Source organism: Canis lupus, chromosome 31 (genome assembly GCF_048164855.1).
Source record: "Canis lupus baileyi chromosome 31, mCanLup2.hap1, whole genome shotgun sequence".
Lineage (NCBI taxonomy): Eukaryota > Metazoa > Chordata > Mammalia > Carnivora > Canidae > Canis > Canis lupus.
In genome coordinates, this window is record NC_132868.1 from 4,052,969 (window position 1) to 4,072,859 (window position 19,891).

A 19,891-nucleotide genomic window follows, 5' to 3' on the forward strand; every position below is an offset into this window, starting at 1 on the left:
ATTCAGCAATACTTTTGATTAGATAGTATACAAATTAGTAAATCGACTTCACCTTTAAGAATATACATGACACTTTCTTAGATTAGTAAAGAGTAATGAGAATCCCTGTACAGTATAGGTTGTTATAAACTATATGGATTTACTGTTACGGTTTATTTTATTACTACAGTTTATTCTCATTTTCAAACCATTTTGAAAATGCTTGAAATATCTTTGTTATCTTTACTTTTGCAATAAAATATTTATTATTCCAAATGTATTCATGTAACTTTTAATATCCTATTGAAAAAATTTATTAATTCAAAAATTTTAAATTATTTTTAAACACGGAGCCAAGAAGACCTCTCCTTTTTCTGGACTGCAGTCAAATACTCCAAAGTGATTTGTTGATGGAATGTCTGAAGGTAATGAGGAGTAGCTGGGTATAACATTCGTAGTATAATACTTTCTTTTCCTAAGAAAGTGGGGTGGGTACATTAATATTAGCTGAGTTTACATGTAGGACAAAGGTCTTAAAACATGGAAATAAACTGTTTAATGAGAAATAAGATGCTGTGCAATGAAAACCAAACAGTAATGAGCATTATCCATTAAATTAGTTAATATTTTTCCACAAAGTAGGAACTTTAGGAGGTATAAGAAGATAATATAAAGAGGCAAGACACTTTATATATCATTTGTATAGGCCAGATTATGGGGAAAAGCAACCCATATAAAGTAATTAATTAGGCAAGCCTAATTAATGTGTACATATTACTCTATTTGTGTTCATCTGTACCACTTCCTATCAATTGCCCATGCAACATTTTAAAGGCTTATCATAGGGATCCCTGGGTGGCGCAGCGGTTTGGCGCCTGCCTTTGGCCCAGGGCGTGATCCCGGAGACCTGGGATCGAGTCCCACGTCGGGCTCCCGGCATGGAGCCTGCTTCTCCCTCTGCCTGTGTCTCTGCCCCTCTCTCTCTCTCTCTGTGTGACTATCATAAATAAATAAAAATTTATAAAAAAAAATAAAATAAAGGCTTATCATATATTAAGCCAAAACCAAAATTTCATTATATTCTTCAATAAAGTAGGAAACTTAAAAAATGTGAAAAATTAATTACTGTGCCACTTACAGATTTTTGTTTCTAAATGATAATGAAGGAACTCTAAGGCCAGAGGGACAAACCACATTTAATGATGAAGACATTACCTCTTACAAATTATGGAATATCAACAAAGCAAGGCTTAGAGTATTCAGGACCCAAAATGCATTCATTTCTTGGTAAAAATGAATTAAAATATCTCAAGCATTTAAGTTTAAAAGTTAGAAGCAGAGGGGCACCTGGGTGGCTCAGTTGGTTAAACATCTGACTCTTGATTTCAGCTCAGGTCATGATCTTAGGGTTGTGAGATTGAGCCCGGAGTTGGGCTCTGTGCTGAGTGTGGTGTCTGCTTAAGATTCTCTCTCTCTCTGCCTCTCCACCCCACCCCTCACCCACTTGTGTGCTCTCTCTTTCTTAAAAAAAAAAAAATTAGAAGCAGAACTAAAACTAAATTTGAGAAAAATGTGAAGAATGATTTAGTAAAAATTAAAGTAGAAAGTATTAGAGAAATAAAATGTTTTTAGTAAGAATACAAAAGTCCAATGATTATTTTCTTTGAAATCAAACAATTAAAGGGAATAGATGATACCCAATCAAAAATTTTTTCAGAAGAAAAACAAACAAGTTCACATACTCTAGTCAGATTCATATATAGACATGTATTTGAGAAACATAAAATCAGGAAGCTAAATTCAACAAGGCACTTTTTACTTTAAAAATTATGTTAACAAGTTAAAGTTTATTACAGGAAGGCAGAGATAGCTAAACATTTAGCAATCTATTAATGCAATTCATCATAATAACACATTAAATAGAAAAAAACTCATGAAAATAATCATAACAAAACCCCCATAAAACGTGGGGAAATCATTTGGAAGGACTAAACACACATTCATGAGAAGTTGCAAACTAAGAAACTTCTTTATGATGATAAATATATTCATTAAATCTATAGCCAATACTGTACTTAATGGGAAAATGTTGAAGACTGCTCAGGTCACAGTCTCAGAGTCCTGGGATCCAGGCCCTCTGCTCAGCAGGGGGTCTGCTTCTCCCTCTCCTGCTCCTTCTCCCACTGATGCTCTCTCATACGCTCTCTCTCTCTCTCTCAAATAAATAAAATAAAAAATAAAAAAGCAGCTCAAACATTTTGCAAAATGTTTTCTGCTGACAGGAAGCCGACAGGCACTAATTTCAGTTGTCTTTCAGACTCTATTCCAGCATATTCTTAGATCAGTCTGACATTTCTCATGATGTTGAAATTATCTCCAGCATATAAGTAGTGTGTCCACGATTCTGTACTCATTTTAATTTTTTTCTTCACTTTAAAAAAAAAAACTCCAAAACTATAGATTTTTCCAGGTAATACCTGTTGTGGGCCTGGCTATTGCTCCACAGGGCTTCACAAACTTCTCCCTGAAAACAAAACAAAACAAAACAAAACAAACAAAAAACATTATCTCCGAATTGAATTCCACATTTAGTGAGCAAAACTTCACCAGTCCTAAGTACTTACACTTTAGATATGATTTTCACAGAAAATATATAGAGCAGCTTTACACATTGGTTTAAAAGCACAAGGCTTGAAGGTAGCCAGTTTGGAGGGGACAATACTTCAGATGGATAATGTCACTCCAGGTCAACAAATATTTGTGGAGTGCTTCCTGAAAGAAACAACAAAGAAATTCTTTACCTCTGCTGAGTGTCATTTTCAAATATATTACCTTAGAGTCACCATTGATTTTTGTTTATTTATTTGTTTAAATATTCATTCATTCACATTTCATTGAAATTAATGTGTGCTTTTTTGTGAAATGACATTTTGCTGCAGAAAGAGCTTGTGCACCTGCATACAGATCTGACTTTTTTTTAAAAGTTAGCTTTATGCCCAAGGCAAGGCTTGAATTTATGACCCAGGGATCAAGAGTTGCATATTCTACCAACTGAGCCAGGCAGCTGCCCCAGAACTGTGATGTTCTTAAGTCAAAAGTCAACTTGGACTAAAATAATTTATTATGGAATTAAAATACCTAAAGTAAAGTCAATCCCTATATTGCCATTCATATTTTCCCCCCTCTGGATGATTAAGATCCTTAGATCCCTGAGTTCAACTAAGAGAAGCTTTGGAGAGGATGAAGGACACATAAAATTCCATGAGGCTCCTTCACAACAGGGCTTGCTGAGGTCTGCAAACCATTCCCCTAGGAGATCTTTCCTGAGAAAATTGTTCCTCAGTCACTGGAATAGTGCTATCCCTGCAAAATTTTTCATCCAAATAAAGAGAAATAAATTCTCTAGTTGACTGGCTAATCCTAAACAATAAAGGAACAACAGAAACTGAAATAAATGAACTATAAAGAAAAAACCAACAGTAATATGTATGTGGTTTCAGACCAGTGACATCTCCACTGGTCTCCATTCAGATGCTGAATATTATTTTTGAAGCTTGTTCAGTAGTCCATTAAATTGTTTTAATGAAAATCAGGAATCTTCATTGGAAATGGGGTTTCTACAGTTTTATATACTTAAAACTCTATCAAAACCAAAATTCATGATTTCAGACTAAAATCTAGTATAAATATAAATAAGAAAACAAAGTTGGTATGTTTATTTATTTATTTATTTATTTATTTATTTATTTATATATATGAATACTAATACAGCTCTTTTATACCAAGGGATCATGAACATTTAATGTGTGGTAAAGCCAGAGGATTTTCAAATTATATAAGACCAATTTTTGAACATCTTTGAAAAGTCTTTACAGTTAGAGTGTTTTTCTTATTGTTTGAAGAAGAACACAAATTCACTCTTCACCATTATGGCATCTAAATTTTTTAATAAAAAGGTCCTAACTCTTTTTAAAATGTTCAGAATGGTGAATACTCAAAATATTAAAAAAATAAGATAATTAACTCTTATGTTTATATAAATGACTTTATTTTTATTTTTTAGAAGATTTTATTTATTTATTTTTAAGAGAGAGAGAGAGAGCACAAGCAGGCAGAGCAGCAGGCAGAGGGAGAGGGAAAAGCAGACTCCCCGCTGAGCAGGGAGCCAGATAAGGGACTTGATCCCAGGACCCCAGGATCACAATCTGAGCCCAAGGCAGACATTGACTGACTGAGCCACCCAGGTGTCCCAATATAAATGACTTTTTAAGATTCCCTTGACATCTGCCCCCGTTCTAATGCTCTAATGTGCTTCCCCTCTGAATAATATTTTGATGTCAACTTGTTCAAGAGTTCACTAGCTTCAAATGCTCTTGCTCAAAATTTAAAAATTATATAATGGTTTTATTCATTCTTTTTATGTTCAGTTATCCTAATCATGTAAATATTATTTTTTAAATTAAAGTTTCATTGACATGTAACATTGTATTAGTTTCAAGTGTACGACATGATTCAATATTCGTATACATTGTAGAATGACCAGCACAGTAAGTCTAGTTAACATCAATCACTATATATAGTTAAAAAACGTTTTTTCTTGTGATGACAACTTTTAACACTCTCTTAACAACTTTAAAACATGCAATACAGTATTATTAACTGTAGTCACCTTTGCATACATTATTTTTCCATGACTTACTTTTTTAAAACTGGAAAAGTGTACCTTTTGACTCCCTTGACCCATTTCACCCATCACCCCTCCCAATTCCCACTCCCAATTCCAAATCACCACTAATTTGTTCTCTATCTATGAGCTTGGATTTTTGTTCCTTTATTTGGGGGGGTTCCTGTTGTATAGATTCCACACATAAGTGAGATCATATGGTATTTGTCTTTCTCTTATTTCACTTAGCATAATGCCCTTGGGTCCATCCATGTTGTCACAAATGGCAAGATTTCATTCTTTCCATTTGTACAACATTTTTATCCATTCATCCATCATTGGACAGTTAGGTTGCTCCCACATCTTAGCCACTATAAATAATGCTGCAATGAACATATGGGAGTATATATCTTTTTGTATTGGTGTTTTTGTTTTCTTTGGATAATACCCAGCAGTGGAATTGCTGGATCATAAGGTAATTACATTTTTAAATTGTTTTTAAAGATTTTATTTATTTATTTATTTATTTGTTTGTTTATTTATTTATTTATTTATTTATTTATTTATTTATTTATAGAGTGTGAACAGAGGGGAGCAGCAGGGGGAGAGAGAGAGAGAAAGAATCTCAATGCAACTCATGCTGAGTGCAAAACCCAATGCCAGGCTGGATCTCATGACCTTGAGATCATGATTTGAGTTGAAACCAAGAGTAGACACAAAAGACTGAGCCACCCAGGTGCCCCCAATTTTTAATTTTTTTGAGAAACCATACAATTTTCAATAATGACTGCCCCAATTTCCCATCAACAGTGCACAAATGTTTCCTTTGCTCCATATCTCTGCCAACATTTACTTCTTATCTTTTTGATGATAGCCATTCTGACAGGTGTGAGGCGATATTTCTTGTAGTTTTGATTTGCATTCCCCTGATGATCACCGATACTGAGCATCTTTTCATGTGATCTGTTGGCTATCTATATTTTTGCTTCAGAAAAGTGTCTATTCAGATCCTGAATATTATTTTTGAAGCTGTGAAAAATAAAACTTCCTCTTAAATAATTTAATATTTTCTCAGAGATAACCTGTAATAATAATGAGAGCTAAGTGCCCATGAAACATGCATACTTAAGAAATAGATGTGGCTAACTTATCCTTTATAGTCCTCTGATTTGATTTTTAATTTAGAGATAATTTTAGTTTTCTCCAGAAAAGAAAGAAATGAACGATATTCTCTTGAGATAATCTGATACCTATGATCCATCGTATTCTATTTGGTATGTGGGACCTTTTTATTACAGCATCAGGAAAATATTGTATTTTTATGAATCATAAATCTTAGAAATCAGAATGCTCATATGCCAGAAATAGTGACACCCTCCTCCAATGTAGCACAATCCAGTGGAGCTGGCTATAGTGTAGAAGCATCACAAAGAAATGAAACTCCTTAAAAGGTAAGCTTACATGTACCTGAATATTAATTTAAACCTATTACAATCAAATTGAAGATATTTAAAAAGTGATAGAATACTATATCTCTAGGTGATTCTAAAGCCGCTGAATCTTGTGAAAATTCAGGGAAGAATCTTCACATGAAGAATGTGAAAAAAAGTTTCATTCACATTATCTTAAAAATGGTGCTATATCTCAGTAATCTTTTATATTATGGACCATTTATGAATCTTCTCATGTCTGTGCCAAATTACATTAATTTAAACCTGGATTTTAAAAAATAAAATACTAAAGCCATAACATTATTAACAAAGACATTAACAATTCTGATTTTAAAACATGGCATTCTGTAATTTGGTCAAATTAAAATGGTATAATAAAATATAAGGACTGGTATTCTTATTTTAATGAGAGTGTTTTTTGCATAACAACAGTATAGAGACCAGTATAGAAATAAATATATACATGATTTTGATGGATAAGCTGAGATGGAAATTGAGAAATATAAAATAAATAGAAATATAAGCTCTGTGAAGGAAGGGTTAGTCACATCTCTTAAAATGCAGAGTAATGGTGTGTCTTGATGATATTACAGAAAAAGATACTTTTAATAAGTAGACATCTTCAATAAAAAATAGCAAAAAAGTGTTAAACAAACACTATACAACTTTCTAAAATGGTAAGAAAAATTTTACTTTGGTTAGCTGTCTGTAACAAAGTGACATGCTGCACCATGTCCTAACGCGATACTGGTATTTAGATTCCTAGGACCGCACTTCAGATTCACACCTGCACAGCCCAGTTGTTTGGGGTACAAAGTCTTTATGTGACTGGCCAGAAACTATGAAAATCAATTCAAAAACAGAAATCAGTTTTTTTGAAATATAGAAACGTATGCCGCTTCAGTGATTGTGACGTAATCTTTTTTCCCACTGTGAAAAACCAACTCTAAATCCATGCTTCTCTCTTAGGATGCTGTAATGAGAAATGTTCTTCCTCTTTCTAAATACATATTTTAAGCCAATCTTTTGGAAAAAAAAATTTTAAGTCTAAAAGCCTCCACCAATTTCAGTATATAGTTAATTTTCTCAATAATTTCATTCAAATCTAAACCTTAGAAATATTCTTCTCACGAGGTATTTTTAAAGTGAAGTTTCAGAGAATAATTTGAGAGTGCCTAGACCTAGATTTTTAGTGTTTTCCCTCATGCTTCTTTTGTGGAAAGAATGAAATAGAGGTGGTGGAGTGTTGTTTCCTATTGAGAACCTGGGTGTGAGATTTATGTATTTGTTTCCTTCCTTTGAGCACTAGCAATAGAAGGAAAGCTATAAAAAGAAAGAAAAGAAAAGAAAAGAAAAGAAAAGAAAAGAAAAGAAAAGAAAAGAAAAAAGAAAAGAAAAGAAAAAAGAAAAGGAAAAGGAAAAGGAAAAGGAAAAGAATAGAATAGAATAGAATAGAATAGAATAGAATAGAATAGAATAGAAGAATAACTCTTTGTGCAGGGTTTCGTGGGAGAGAATTCCATCTGAGTACCAAAAAGCATCAGGCTTGCAAGTGTCTGACATCCTGGCCCAGGCTCTTCTTAAATAATCTTCCCTTTCCCGTTTCAATGAAAGTGGCATACAGCTCTGCACACCCCTTACTATGAAAGGGGCAGGGGGTAAGCGAAAGGCATTTTCCCACCTAATTAGATGCCAAAGGTGGAACCACCAAAATAAAGCAAATCCTGACTTCCATGCAGAAAAAAAAATGACAGATTTTACACGTGAATTTTATGATATTTATACTCTTATTCATCAGAAAATTAACACTGTACATGCAAATCATGGATTGGGGTTATTCACTTTTCTGTGAATTACCTAAGTTCTGATATCTCCCCTTGTAAAAATGTATGAACATTAGCAGTATTGGAATTTTATCTTTAATAATATTTGCAGGGGGAAAAAAGATATTTAAATTCCCTGATCTCTTAAAAGGGAGGAAATAACACAATGGAAATGGATCCAGAGCCATATGTAAAATACATGAATGACTGTCAGAAATGACTCTAACTAAAATGCTTCTGATATTTTAAATGGGACCCTTAAACAGAAAATGTTCTTTACCTACAAAAACAAGCATTTCTCTGATATTTGTTTAAAAACATTTATTTCAACAGCACGTCGAAGTTTCTCAAGAAAGTTCCTTTCAATAAAATCTTTAAATATATATATTTTAAAAAGGACAGCCCGGGTGGCTCAGCAGCTTAGCGCCGCCTTCAGCCCAGGGCTTGATCCTGGAGGCTCAGGATCGAGTCCCACGTCGGGCTTCCTGCATGGAGCCTGCTTCTCCCTCTGCCTGTGTCTCTGCTTCTCTCTCTCTATGTCTCTCATGCATAAATAAATAAAATCTTTAAAAAAGAAAGAAAAGAAAAAGAAAGAAAGAAGAAAGAAAGAAAGAAAGAAAGAAAGAAAGAAAGAAAGAAAGGAAAGAAAGAAAGAAAGAAAGAAAGAAAGAAAGAAAGAAAGGAAAAAGAAAGAAAAGAAAGAAAGAAAGAAAGAAAGAAAGAAAGAAAGAAAGAAAGAAAAAGAAAGAAGAAAGAAAGAAAGAAAGAAAGAAAGAAAGAAAGAAAGAAAAAAAGAAAGAAAGAAAGAAAGAAAGAAAGAAAGAAAGAAAGAAAGGAAGAAGAAGAAGAAGAAGAAGAAGAAGAAGAAGAAGAAGAAGAAGAAGAAAGGAAGGAAGGAAGGAAGGAAGGAAGGAAGGAAGGAAGGAAGGAAGGAAGGAAGGAAGGAAGGAGTTCCTTTCAGCTAATGATGTAACCTAAATGATCTGCTGTCAGCTTTGATTCTTTTATTAAGACACACACTATAATGGGTTTCTGGACCCAATTTCAGCACGCGTGTGGGGACACTTCCCCACACCAAAGAGCAGTTCTTGGTCACTAGCTCAGTGTCCTAGTTAAGTCAATTCAGTGTAAGTCCCTTCTGATAGTCCCCACCCGAAGGCATCACAGCCCATAGGCTAAGGACTCATTCCTACCACCCCGTCCCCTCCTGCCACTGCCGATTCCCAATCCCAAAGGCAGGTTGCCAGCTTTGTTTCTGGCAGAACCACTGCAGATTGGAAGTTCCCAAGACACCTTCCTTGAGTTCGATTAATTTGCTAGAGCTGCTCACAGAACTCAGAGAAACATTTTACTTTCTAGATTTCTGGTTTATTGTAAGAGGATATAATTCAGGAACAGCCAGCTGGAAGAGATGCACAGGGCAAGGTGTGGGGAAAAAGCATGCAACTTCCATGACCTTTCTGAGCACCCCACTCCCTCCAGAACACCACATGTTCACCAATCTGGAAGCTCTCCAAACTCATCCTTTTTTATGGAGGTTTCATCACACAGATATGATTGATTAAATGGAGGTGACTGATCCAATTTCAGCTCCTCTCCCCTCCCCAGGGAGTCAGGGGGTAGGGACTGAAGGCACCAACCCTGGAACCACTTGGTTGATTGTCCAGGCAACCAGCCCTCATCCTCAAGTGCAGAAGTCACCTCATCAACTCTATCAAAAGACACACTTCGCTGCTCTCAACTCTTAGGCAATTCCAAGGGTTTTGAGAACTGTGAGCCAGGGCTGTGGACAAAACCCAAATGCATATTTCTGATAAATCGCCATATTGCACATACACATACCCACACATAAATACCACAGATGTTGCCCTCAAAATAATCTAAAACCATCATTTTATTGATATGAAAACTGAAGCACAAAAGACATCAAGTGACTTGAACTTGCATCCAAATAGCTACTAACAAAAAAAAAAAAAAAAAGCTACTAACAGAGACTGGAATATAATTAGGTTTGGTTTATTGTTAATGTGATAAAATGTGACCTAACGACACAATACTTGCTATTTTGTGGTGTCGATTGATAAATATCAGTGAGAATGATCATAATGATTTGCTTTATGCTATTTACCTTTTGTGTTTGTTTTGCTTAAAACTATATCACAAACATCCTTGAAATAAAAATGTAGATTGTCTAATGTCAGAGATGGAAAAAATAAGACAGGGGAAAATTGCATGAAAAGGAAAGCAAATAGCTAAGTGTTTAAGTAAGAATGAGCACTTAAATCTCTTGAAAAGAATTTTAATTCTGAGCTTCCTATAAAATAGTGTCACTGCCTATAAAATTATTTTTTTAATATCTCCACTTCAAGAAACTCATTTGCCAGATTTGCTTTCCATGGATCATACCATTGTTTTACTAAGGCTTCATACAGTAATAGATGCAAGGACCATTAAAATAAACATTGTTTCTGTCTCATTAATTTGTTTGATAACACCTTTTATGCATAGTGGACTGTGTGACCTTTCTTTAAAATGAAATTTTAAGTACACGAACCATACTGACGCCTTTCACAAATACTGGCATAACATTAATGGAATTAATTAATTCTATGGTATTATTATCATTGTGCCAGAGTATTCATACAGCAGCCACAGGAAGACAAGAGGTAACAGAGATCTAAAAATAATAGTCAGCAATCAGTACAAAACCATATTTAGATTCCCAGGTGTTGTAACGCAGCAATATCTTCTGAATCCAATTCCTGCAGGGATAGGACGCATTTACAGCAATTAAACAACACTCCCTTTTATTTCATGAAAGGGTGAAAATCTATTTTTGCAATCAGCTGCAATTATTACTCCATTATCCTATTTTCCCTCTGAGGATTGTTCCTGATCTTGGACCTTTAAACACATGAGCTCCCAATACTTCAGCCTTAGGGGAATAGCCATCTCATTGTAAAGACAGCTCAGTAATGGCCAGTCATGAAATAACAATAGAGCTCTCAAGATAGGTTGCCTCAGAATATTCAAGTAAATATGTAAAATTAATAAAACCATTCTGAATGAAAATGCACACCATATGATGTATATGCAAACATGTACTGATTATATCCATACAAGTGGTATTCTGGAAAGTTGTGAGAGGAAGAGTATGAATTAAAATTTGATAATCCATGCATAGAAAATACAGGGAGTGCCTATTATGTGCAAGGCACTATTGTGTGCTTGGTGCTGCAGTAGCCTCAAAGTTAAAAGCAGAACTCTACCTGCCAAGAGATTTAGTGAGGAGGTCCGACAGGTAATGACTTCAAGGTGAGATGTGATTAACGCTCTATAAGTGGGGCAAACCATGCTGGACAGTTATAGCCACTTAAATCACTCCTGGCTGGAGTAGCCAGGGAACATTTAATAAAAAAAGAAACATTTCATCTGACTTTTATCCTTTCTGGGGGAATCTCAAAGATAGCTGGACAAGTAAAATTTATGCCAATGCATTTTCTGATCCAGGGCAGGGTGGAAAGGCATCCCTAAGACTTGTACACCTCTCTGTTCCAGGCTATTATGAAAAAGTATTGAGACATTAATCTTAAGAAGGTTGTATAGCTACAATTCTCAAGCCAATAGGTGTATGGTGGTAAATAATGTGGTATCCTTTGATGGACAGAGGCCCAAAGATTGTTCTGTCTTCCTGATATGCTGTATTACTTGACCCACCTTGGGACAAAGGTGAGAATGATTGCTCAGAACCATTTCCTACCTCTAGGAAAAGTGACTATATTTTCATAAAATAAATTGAGCCATCTGGGTAAATGCTGTCTGGGTTCATGTGAGTCATAGCTATTTCCGCATTTCCTGAAATGTAATTCCACTAGTTAAAAATTCCCAAGATGGAAAAACAATCTCTGATACCACAGCTATACATTTTGTTTTTACCCAAGAGCTTCCTTCTCCAGATATTGATCAAACTGGCTTCTCATCTCTCCCTTGAGCCAGCAGCATTCAAAATCATTACAGGGCACAGTAACGACAGTTTACAACATACACAAGAAAGCAAGCATTGTCAGGAAGACTAAAAATTCTCTTATTCTCTTGATAGTATCAAGCTTGCCCATTTGTTTCACCAAGGAACATTCTGGTTAATCAAGCTTTAATTAAAGAACCCTTTGCAACATTAACTTCTTGCTAAAGTAAAGAAGAAAGTAGACAGGTCCAATCTTGCTTGTGTATTTTGTTTATACCAAAGTAAAACACAGATCTTATCAGAAAGACTCTAAAGTGGTAACTTAAAATATCTTCCTTACAATACTTACAAACTCTTCTTACAATATCCCCCACAGAAGACAAGTTTTTACTTCATTCTTAAACTTAGGTCAGGAGGAAACATCTTTTAGATCCCATATTAGTCTCTTTTCATCACTCCAGAATTCAAGTTATTTTCTACGACTTTAATGACTAACATTTATCACACTTAGTGCAAAATATTTCAGTTCAAATCATACATTCAAATTACTACACCACTTAATTTATACTTTATTCTCCACAGTTTATTGTGAATATTTTTCTATACCCATCTTAATACAAGGAAACAATGCAAGAAAGGAGAAATAAGTGATTTCTCAATGATAATCAAGATTTTCTATTATCTTGCTAGAGTAAAATGCTCATTCGTGAACATCAAAAATTTTCCTGAAGTTTCTTTCTCTCATTAGCATCAGGTTTTCTCTGTTTCCTGTATGGAAATTCCTATCATTCATTCAGAATTCACCTCAAATTCAAACCCTGTTCAGTATCTTTATAGAAATGAACTACCATGATAGTAGAGCGCATAACTTTGCCACAATCATAACATTTATCAAATCTTAATTTGCCACTATCACTACACTTTTAATTATTTCTACCTATACACTAATGTTTATTGACTCAATTATTCATTTTGTATTGTTTAACAGATAACATTCATTATTCTAAATTCTGTAGAGAAGAAAAGATAAATCAGAAATGGATATGGTACTCATAAATCCTTCTGTTTAACAAAAAAGATTGGACATGTACATGGGTATCTTTCATGTGAAGCTGAACATTTACATTAACAAGGGAGGCCCTGGTTAAGAGTTATAGGAGCTAATAAAGAGGAAAAAAGGAAGTATTGTGTGATGATGAAGAATACCACATACCAGAGAGCTAGGAAATTTGGGCTTTAGTATGAATAATAAAAGAATAAGTGAAAGCTTTTCATGGAGGGGTTAAATGGTCAGGTCTAGCTTTAAGGCATATTTACCTGATGACAATGGTTACTTCTAATCAGATTGAGAATGGCTGGGATGTGGGAGAGCACTCTCTTTCTTGAAATTTAATGAGAACTTAAATTAGGGAAGTGTCAGTGAAAGTAAAGAAGAAGAAACAGATTTAAGATTATCTTAAAAGTAGGCTTAGTCACACCCAAGCATTGACTAATGGGGAGTATAGGAGGTAGGGGTAGGAATTCATGGTGCCCCCAAGTTTTGCGAACTGAGTGACTGAAAGATTTGGAAAAAGGAATCAGGCACACAAGAAAAGAAACCTGGAAAAGATGACAATTTCAGATGGAACACTCCAGAATGAAGGTCAATAAGACATGCATCCAAATTTTAGGAGACATGAACACATTTCCATCACAATACTTGAGCAAGAATTTGAAATTTACGTAGAGAGATATGAAACCATGATATACAGAGACTTTGAATGAGATCTACAGAAAGACAAAGTAGATCAGAGATACCCTTCCTGTTGACAAGAATTATTACAAAAGAATTTATAGCAAGTTATGGTTACCCCTCGGCGGAACTCCTAGATATCAGAGATGCATAATATTGACTTTTGACAGGTTTTTATAAGCCAGAATTTCCAAACATATTTATGATATTTGATTAATCCTCAATCTGTGCTAAGAATTTTATGTATGTTGTTACAGGGCAAATTAAGAGGAGTCGATATATGTTTCAGAAGTTTCTGTTCCTGGGGTGCCTGGGTGGCTCAGTGGTTGAACATCTACTTCTGCTCAGGTCGTGATCCCAGGGTCCTGGGATTGAGTCCCATATTCGGCTCCCCGTGGGGAGCTTCCTTCTCCTCCCTCCCTCTGCTTACATCTCCGTCTCTCTCTCTCTGTGTTTCTCATGAATAAATAAATAATATCTTTTTTTTAAGTTTCTGTTCATATTTTCTTATTTCTTTGCAACAAAATTTCTTTCTTTGCAACATAATATCTTTATAATATTACTCATAATGACCATTGAGAGGCTAATTATACAAGTGGAGAGTGGACAGTTCGTGTATGACAATAGAACTCTGAGTCACAAACTCTACAGAAATCAACTCAGAAAATCAAACATCAACTCCTGCAACATCAAACCCAGAAAGAGTAGACATTAGGCATTGACTGCTAGTTTTCTTATTCTTGTGCCTGCTTCCAACTTGGGACCAAAGAGAAAGCCAAATGTGTTCCCCAAACAATCATATGAGATGCCCCACTTGTGGTTAACCTGCCTTCACCTTCCCCATGCCAACAATCTCCAATTAGACCATACCTGAAGTCTTTCTTTTTAATTATGAATATTCCCCCTCCTTTGCCTGCCTTTGAGTTTCCGCCAAATGCAAGCGATGGTGGCTGACTTTCTTTGCTTCAGCAAGCTCTGAATAAATAGCTTCTAATTTGTTTGTTTGTTTGTTTCATTTGGGTGGAGTTCCTTTATTTCTGGGGCTTTCCTGGAAAAATGATTTGCCCTGCTTATCGTTGGCCCCCAGCCTTCAAACAGATGCAGGACCCATAGAATCCCTTTGTGCCTTGCTGTTCATGGCTTGTCAAGTCTTCACCAATATGGTAAGTCAGCACCAGATCTGCAATCTGCTCTCTTTGTGTTGATCTCTTCAACTATTCTCAGGATACTTGCATTTATTATAAAAGAAGGGATACTGGGATAAAAATTGTCCTACCAATAGAAAAATAAAGAAAGAAAAGAATGAAGATATTGATTTTTTCAGTCAGGGGCATCAACAATATTGTTATTCCTCACTTCCTAGGGGTATCTAACCCAGATCTCATCCTATCATCAATTCCTTTTGAGCCACTTATTTCATTATAGTGGATTGTGCTTTTTTCAATGTGCCTACATATCAGTACAGTGAAGACCTTTTTGGCTTCACAGGGCAAAGATAACAATATACCTGGATAATTACGTTCCATGGGTTCACTAAAGGCCCCTCCTACCTTTTCCGAGGTCCGCAATCAAGACTTAAGAGATCTAAATTTCCTTTGTGATTCAGTTCTGATACAATATGTAAATGGTCCCCCTACTATGTTGAAAGAAAAAAGAAGCCTATGAAAAGGATGCCATTTACTTCGTCTGAGCCTTAGATGAAAAAAGAAATACAGTTACAAAAGATAAATCACAATTTTACCAATTTTACAGTCCATTATTTAGGTGATGACCTATCTATGGAGAAAAAAAAACCCATTCAGTTTTGATAAAGACTATTCACCTTCTTTGACTCTTAGAGAAGGACAAGTGGGAAGATTTCTAGTCTTATCTGGATACTGAAGATGATGCTGGCCAATGTTTTTCTGAGGCTGCATTTATGAATGGACTAAGTCCTCACTAAGAGACCCTCCGCTTTGGGAGCCCAAACATGTACAAGGTCTTCTGGAACCTAAAGAAGTTTCTTCCAAGGTTTCCTAACTACAAAACACTTTTTGGGGGTCTATTTGTGCATGACCTGATTTGGACAAACTTTTTTTTGCTCTTTTGGTGGTATATGGGAACCATCAAACACCTATCACTATAGCCTTACCTTTAACGCAGTCATGAAGGCTTATCATTCTTATCTTAGGGGAAGAGTTGCCAATGAAAAACTTTCTAGTAGTTCTTTTGAACTAGTTCTAGCCTCCACACTTGATCCCATTGTTGCCAGACAACTGTCTGAGAACATACAACACTTTTCAGCCAGCTAATTAACTCTATGAGATGGTGTTACTTTCACCCTCTCACATGACTATCCACTTGTTCAATACCCTGAGTCCTGCCCCTGCTTGAAGAAAAGGAACCTGAGGATTATTTTACATCAGGTAGGGAACTTTTGGTACCTCAATCATGTGTGTTAGATTCCCCACTGGGAACCCTGATCTAATATTATTTATTGATGAATCATACCTCAAAATTAAAACTGAAGGTGATCAAGCAGGCTATGCTATCTCTAACTTAAACAGTCCTGTAGAATATAGACCTCTATACATAGATAGCAAAACTTATTGCTCTCACAAAAGCTTTTCAACTAGCCAAAGTCTAGAGAGTCCACATCCATACTGATAGCAAGTATGCTTTTGGAATGGTACATAACTTTAGGATGCTTTGGAAACAAAAGGGTTTCTTTTTAGCTGGAGTCCCCCTTCAAAAATAAAAATGGTCTGAAAATAAAGGAACTTTCATGCACTCCTACTTCTAGAGAACTATTATAAAGCTACAGACCCATTTAAAAGATAACATGGACACTAAACGAAATTCTCCAGCAGATCACTGCATCAAATAGGTAGTCTTAATCAAGGTTATTCTGTATAGAACCTCAAATGATAAATCTCTGGAGGGATTCAAAGAGGTCATTATAAAATGCAGTGCTTAGTCTCTGATTTTGAAAAGGAAGAACTGAAATATTCTGGTTGGATCCTGCCCTCAGATAACTTCTGGAACTCCCAAGATAGATGCTTGGTAGCATCAGATAATTTAAAATGGATATTAGCTAAATTTCTCCATGAAACCACTCATGGTACAGACACATTGATTACTATCTCAAGTCAATGTTAGTGGAAAAACTTTAGAAAGACAGCTGAAGTTATTTTCATGGCATGTGTCACCTATGGACAACGTAACTGTAAAGGTGACAGACACATAGCCAGGAATGAAAGGTTCAAGGTCCCTTTGTACACCTTTCAGTGGGTTTTTATTCAGGTTCTATTCTCCATGAAGGAATATGTGTAAATATAAAAAAGTATGGCATGCCAACTTTTATATCACATGATGGAGACACACTTCATAGGACCCATTACAGAAGAATTCTGTGAGGCCTAAGCACTTTCCCAAAAATGACACCACCTTTATTTCCCACAATATTCTGAAAAAGTTGAAAGAACAAGCAACATCCTTACATTGTAAATGGCAGTTCTTTCAGAAACCCTGGAGTGTCCTCGTCCACAGGAAATCCCATTAGCCTTTACCATCACATGGCTCACCTTCTTGGAGTCCTATCAGTTATCTCCCTATGAATTGGTAACTAGGATACTTGTGCCCTCAGACATTTCATCTACAATAGCAGACTCCTGCTTCATGAAGACATGGTAAAATTCTGCAAGAGACTTATCTACTACACCCGGTCCAATCAACCAACAGCATAATGCCACCTTCCCATAAAATCTTCCTAAAAAGCCTCTTCATACTCTTCAACCCCAAGATTTCACAGATTGGAAGAGACATCAGACAAAAATTTCTCTTAAACTCATTGAAAGGAATCTTTGAACACCTTCAAATGGATTTCATCCACCTTCTGTTCTTTATGGGATTTGAATATGTTTTAATTCTGTCTTTTCTTTTTGCCCTCACCACTACACCCCTCCCTCTTGGGTTCTGCTACCTTTCATCTCCCATTCCCTCTCCAGGTTTCATTCCCCTGACCAGTCAGCTCTTGCCTTTTCTTCTAAGTTCAGGACATCTCTGGCTTCTTCAAATCCTATCCTGGTATATAAGGGAAGGGAGAAGAAATGTGTGGGAAATATCAGAAAGGGAGACAGAACATAAAGACTCCTAAGTCTGGGAAACGAACTAGGGGTGGTGGAAGGGGAGGAGGGCGGGGGATTGGGGGGGAATGGGTGACGGGCACTGAGGGGGGCACTTGACGGAATGAGCACTGGGTGTTATTCTGTATGTTGGTAAATTGAACACCAATAAAAAAATAAATTTATTTAAAAAAAATCCTATCCTGGTGCTGCCTGGAGGAGGAGGAGGAGGAGGAGGAGGAGGAGGAGGAGGAGGAGGAGGAGCTGGGACTGAAGCCCAGCCTGCCATTTCTAGTTATTGAGTCTTATCAGGTACCTGTCTATAAATATAGCACTAAAATTCCAGAGAGTCAGTCCCTAGGTTCACAATATCACAATTAAAGAATTGGTTCGGAATACCACACAACTGAGAGACCATTCCAATAGAGGATTGCACACCAAGATTCTCAGAAATTCACTGCCTTCAGTTTTAGACTACTGGATTAGCCAGCTGTCACCATGATAAAATTGCCCCTGAGGAATTCTGGTCTCATCAAATGAGGCCACAGGGAATCACAGTGGATGACATTTCCACTTGCACCTCCATGGACAAATGACTTTAAACAAATATATCTATAACCAGAAAAAGAGCAAATCATTAAAATCCATTTATTTACCCTTACCTGTCATCTTGAAGACACCAGTGGAGAGCCAAATCTGTAACCTAGCTAATGTAAGGCCTTGGTTCTGACCTTATATAATAAATATCTTTTTTCCTGAGTATCCATGCACCCCTACTAAATACTATTTTCTTTGTGTCCAAAATGCCTGGACCTGTTTTTCTCAAACTAACACCTCTTGCACTTAGGAAAGTATTTCAAGATTTGTCTATACACAGAGACACAGACTTATTTATTTAAGTCCATAAAAAACCAAAGCTGGAGAATCCAACTCCAGACATGAGTTGCAAAATAAGACCATTTTTGATTATTCAGGCACTTCACCTGGGAGAAATACAGATTCATTTTTTATGTGAATGATCAGAGCAGTGTTCCCAGTGGAGGGTGGGGGATGATACAAATAGAAAAGACCAGGAAACCTATTACTAACTTTGGCAAATGTTATTGATGATAACACTTTTGCCATAGATGGAATACAGATCAGTCTCAGCTTGTTGGCAAAAGTAGTGATAAACCATTACATTGTCCTGGATTTCTTGTTGGCTAGTCATTCATGGTAGCATCTGTGCTATTGCTGAAGTTTTTGTTGCATTTAGATCAATGGAACAGGAGAGATAAACAAGCTAGTATTGCTTTAAAGAAAATGCTATTTAGTCTCTAAAGTTGATCCTCATGCCCTATGGGATTTGTTCTCTTGGTCTGGGTTAGGCAGTTGGGGCTACTGGTTCCAAAGAATCTTAGAGAGAATGGTGTTTGTTCCCATTTTTGTCATAATGGTCATGATGCTGATCAGTTGCATTCTATCTCAGAATCTTAAGTTCTGTCTAGATGCTCTTTCACCAGGTGATCACTGTGATGATATAATAATAAAAAGGTCAAGCAAATCTCAAAATACAGAGACAAATAGGCAGCCCACAAGCAGAAAAGATCTAGATCTTTAGCCTTTCCTGAATTGGCCAGCTGCTTGCAAGCTAAAGAGAGTAATCTAAACAGGAGGGCTAAGATTTGACACTAGTGCTCTGGCCCACACCTTTGCAGCTACCAGAACAGGAAGTCAAACCATTCTCTCTGAAGCACTTAGCCCAGAACAGTCAAGATGTGTTCAATAACTGCCAGCTTCCCTACTGTTTACCTCCGTTTCTAGCTCAGAATCAATCACTTCTGGTTAGTTGGCTTCCAGCTTCACCTTGCCCACATCTCCAATCAAAACACACCTGAAACCTTCCTCTATTTCTCTACAGCTTTCCCACATCCATCCCCAATTCTGAGGCTCCACCAAAAGCAGCATATATACCATGGGCCTGGCATCATTTAATGCACTAAATTAGTCTAGACCCTCTGAGAAGCAGTTGATAGAATGGGATTAGACATGTAAGAGGTTTACTGGGGGAAACACCTATGCAAAAAAATAGCAAGAGAGCTGGAGCAGGCTGGCAGAGTTCTCAGACAGTGCCACTGGTCTGGTCCCCGTGAAGGAAGACAAGAAGCCAAGAAGGCAGGAAGGAAGATTGCAAAGG

General features: G+C 36.3%; 1 long non-coding RNA gene across 1 annotated transcript; it reads right to left on the reverse strand.

Moving 5' to 3' along the window:
• Positions 1-1,965: 1,965 nt before the first annotated feature.
• Positions 1,966-19,094, reverse strand: LOC140622371 (uncharacterized). The gene is made up of 4 exons (XR_012022136.1): positions 18,378-19,094; positions 14,483-14,884; positions 2,604-2,751; positions 1,966-2,503 (listed from the first exon to the last, which is right to left on the reverse strand). It is a non-coding gene; the product is annotated as an uncharacterized lncRNA (long non-coding RNA).
• Between the last annotated feature and the right edge of the window lie 797 nt (positions 19,095-19,891).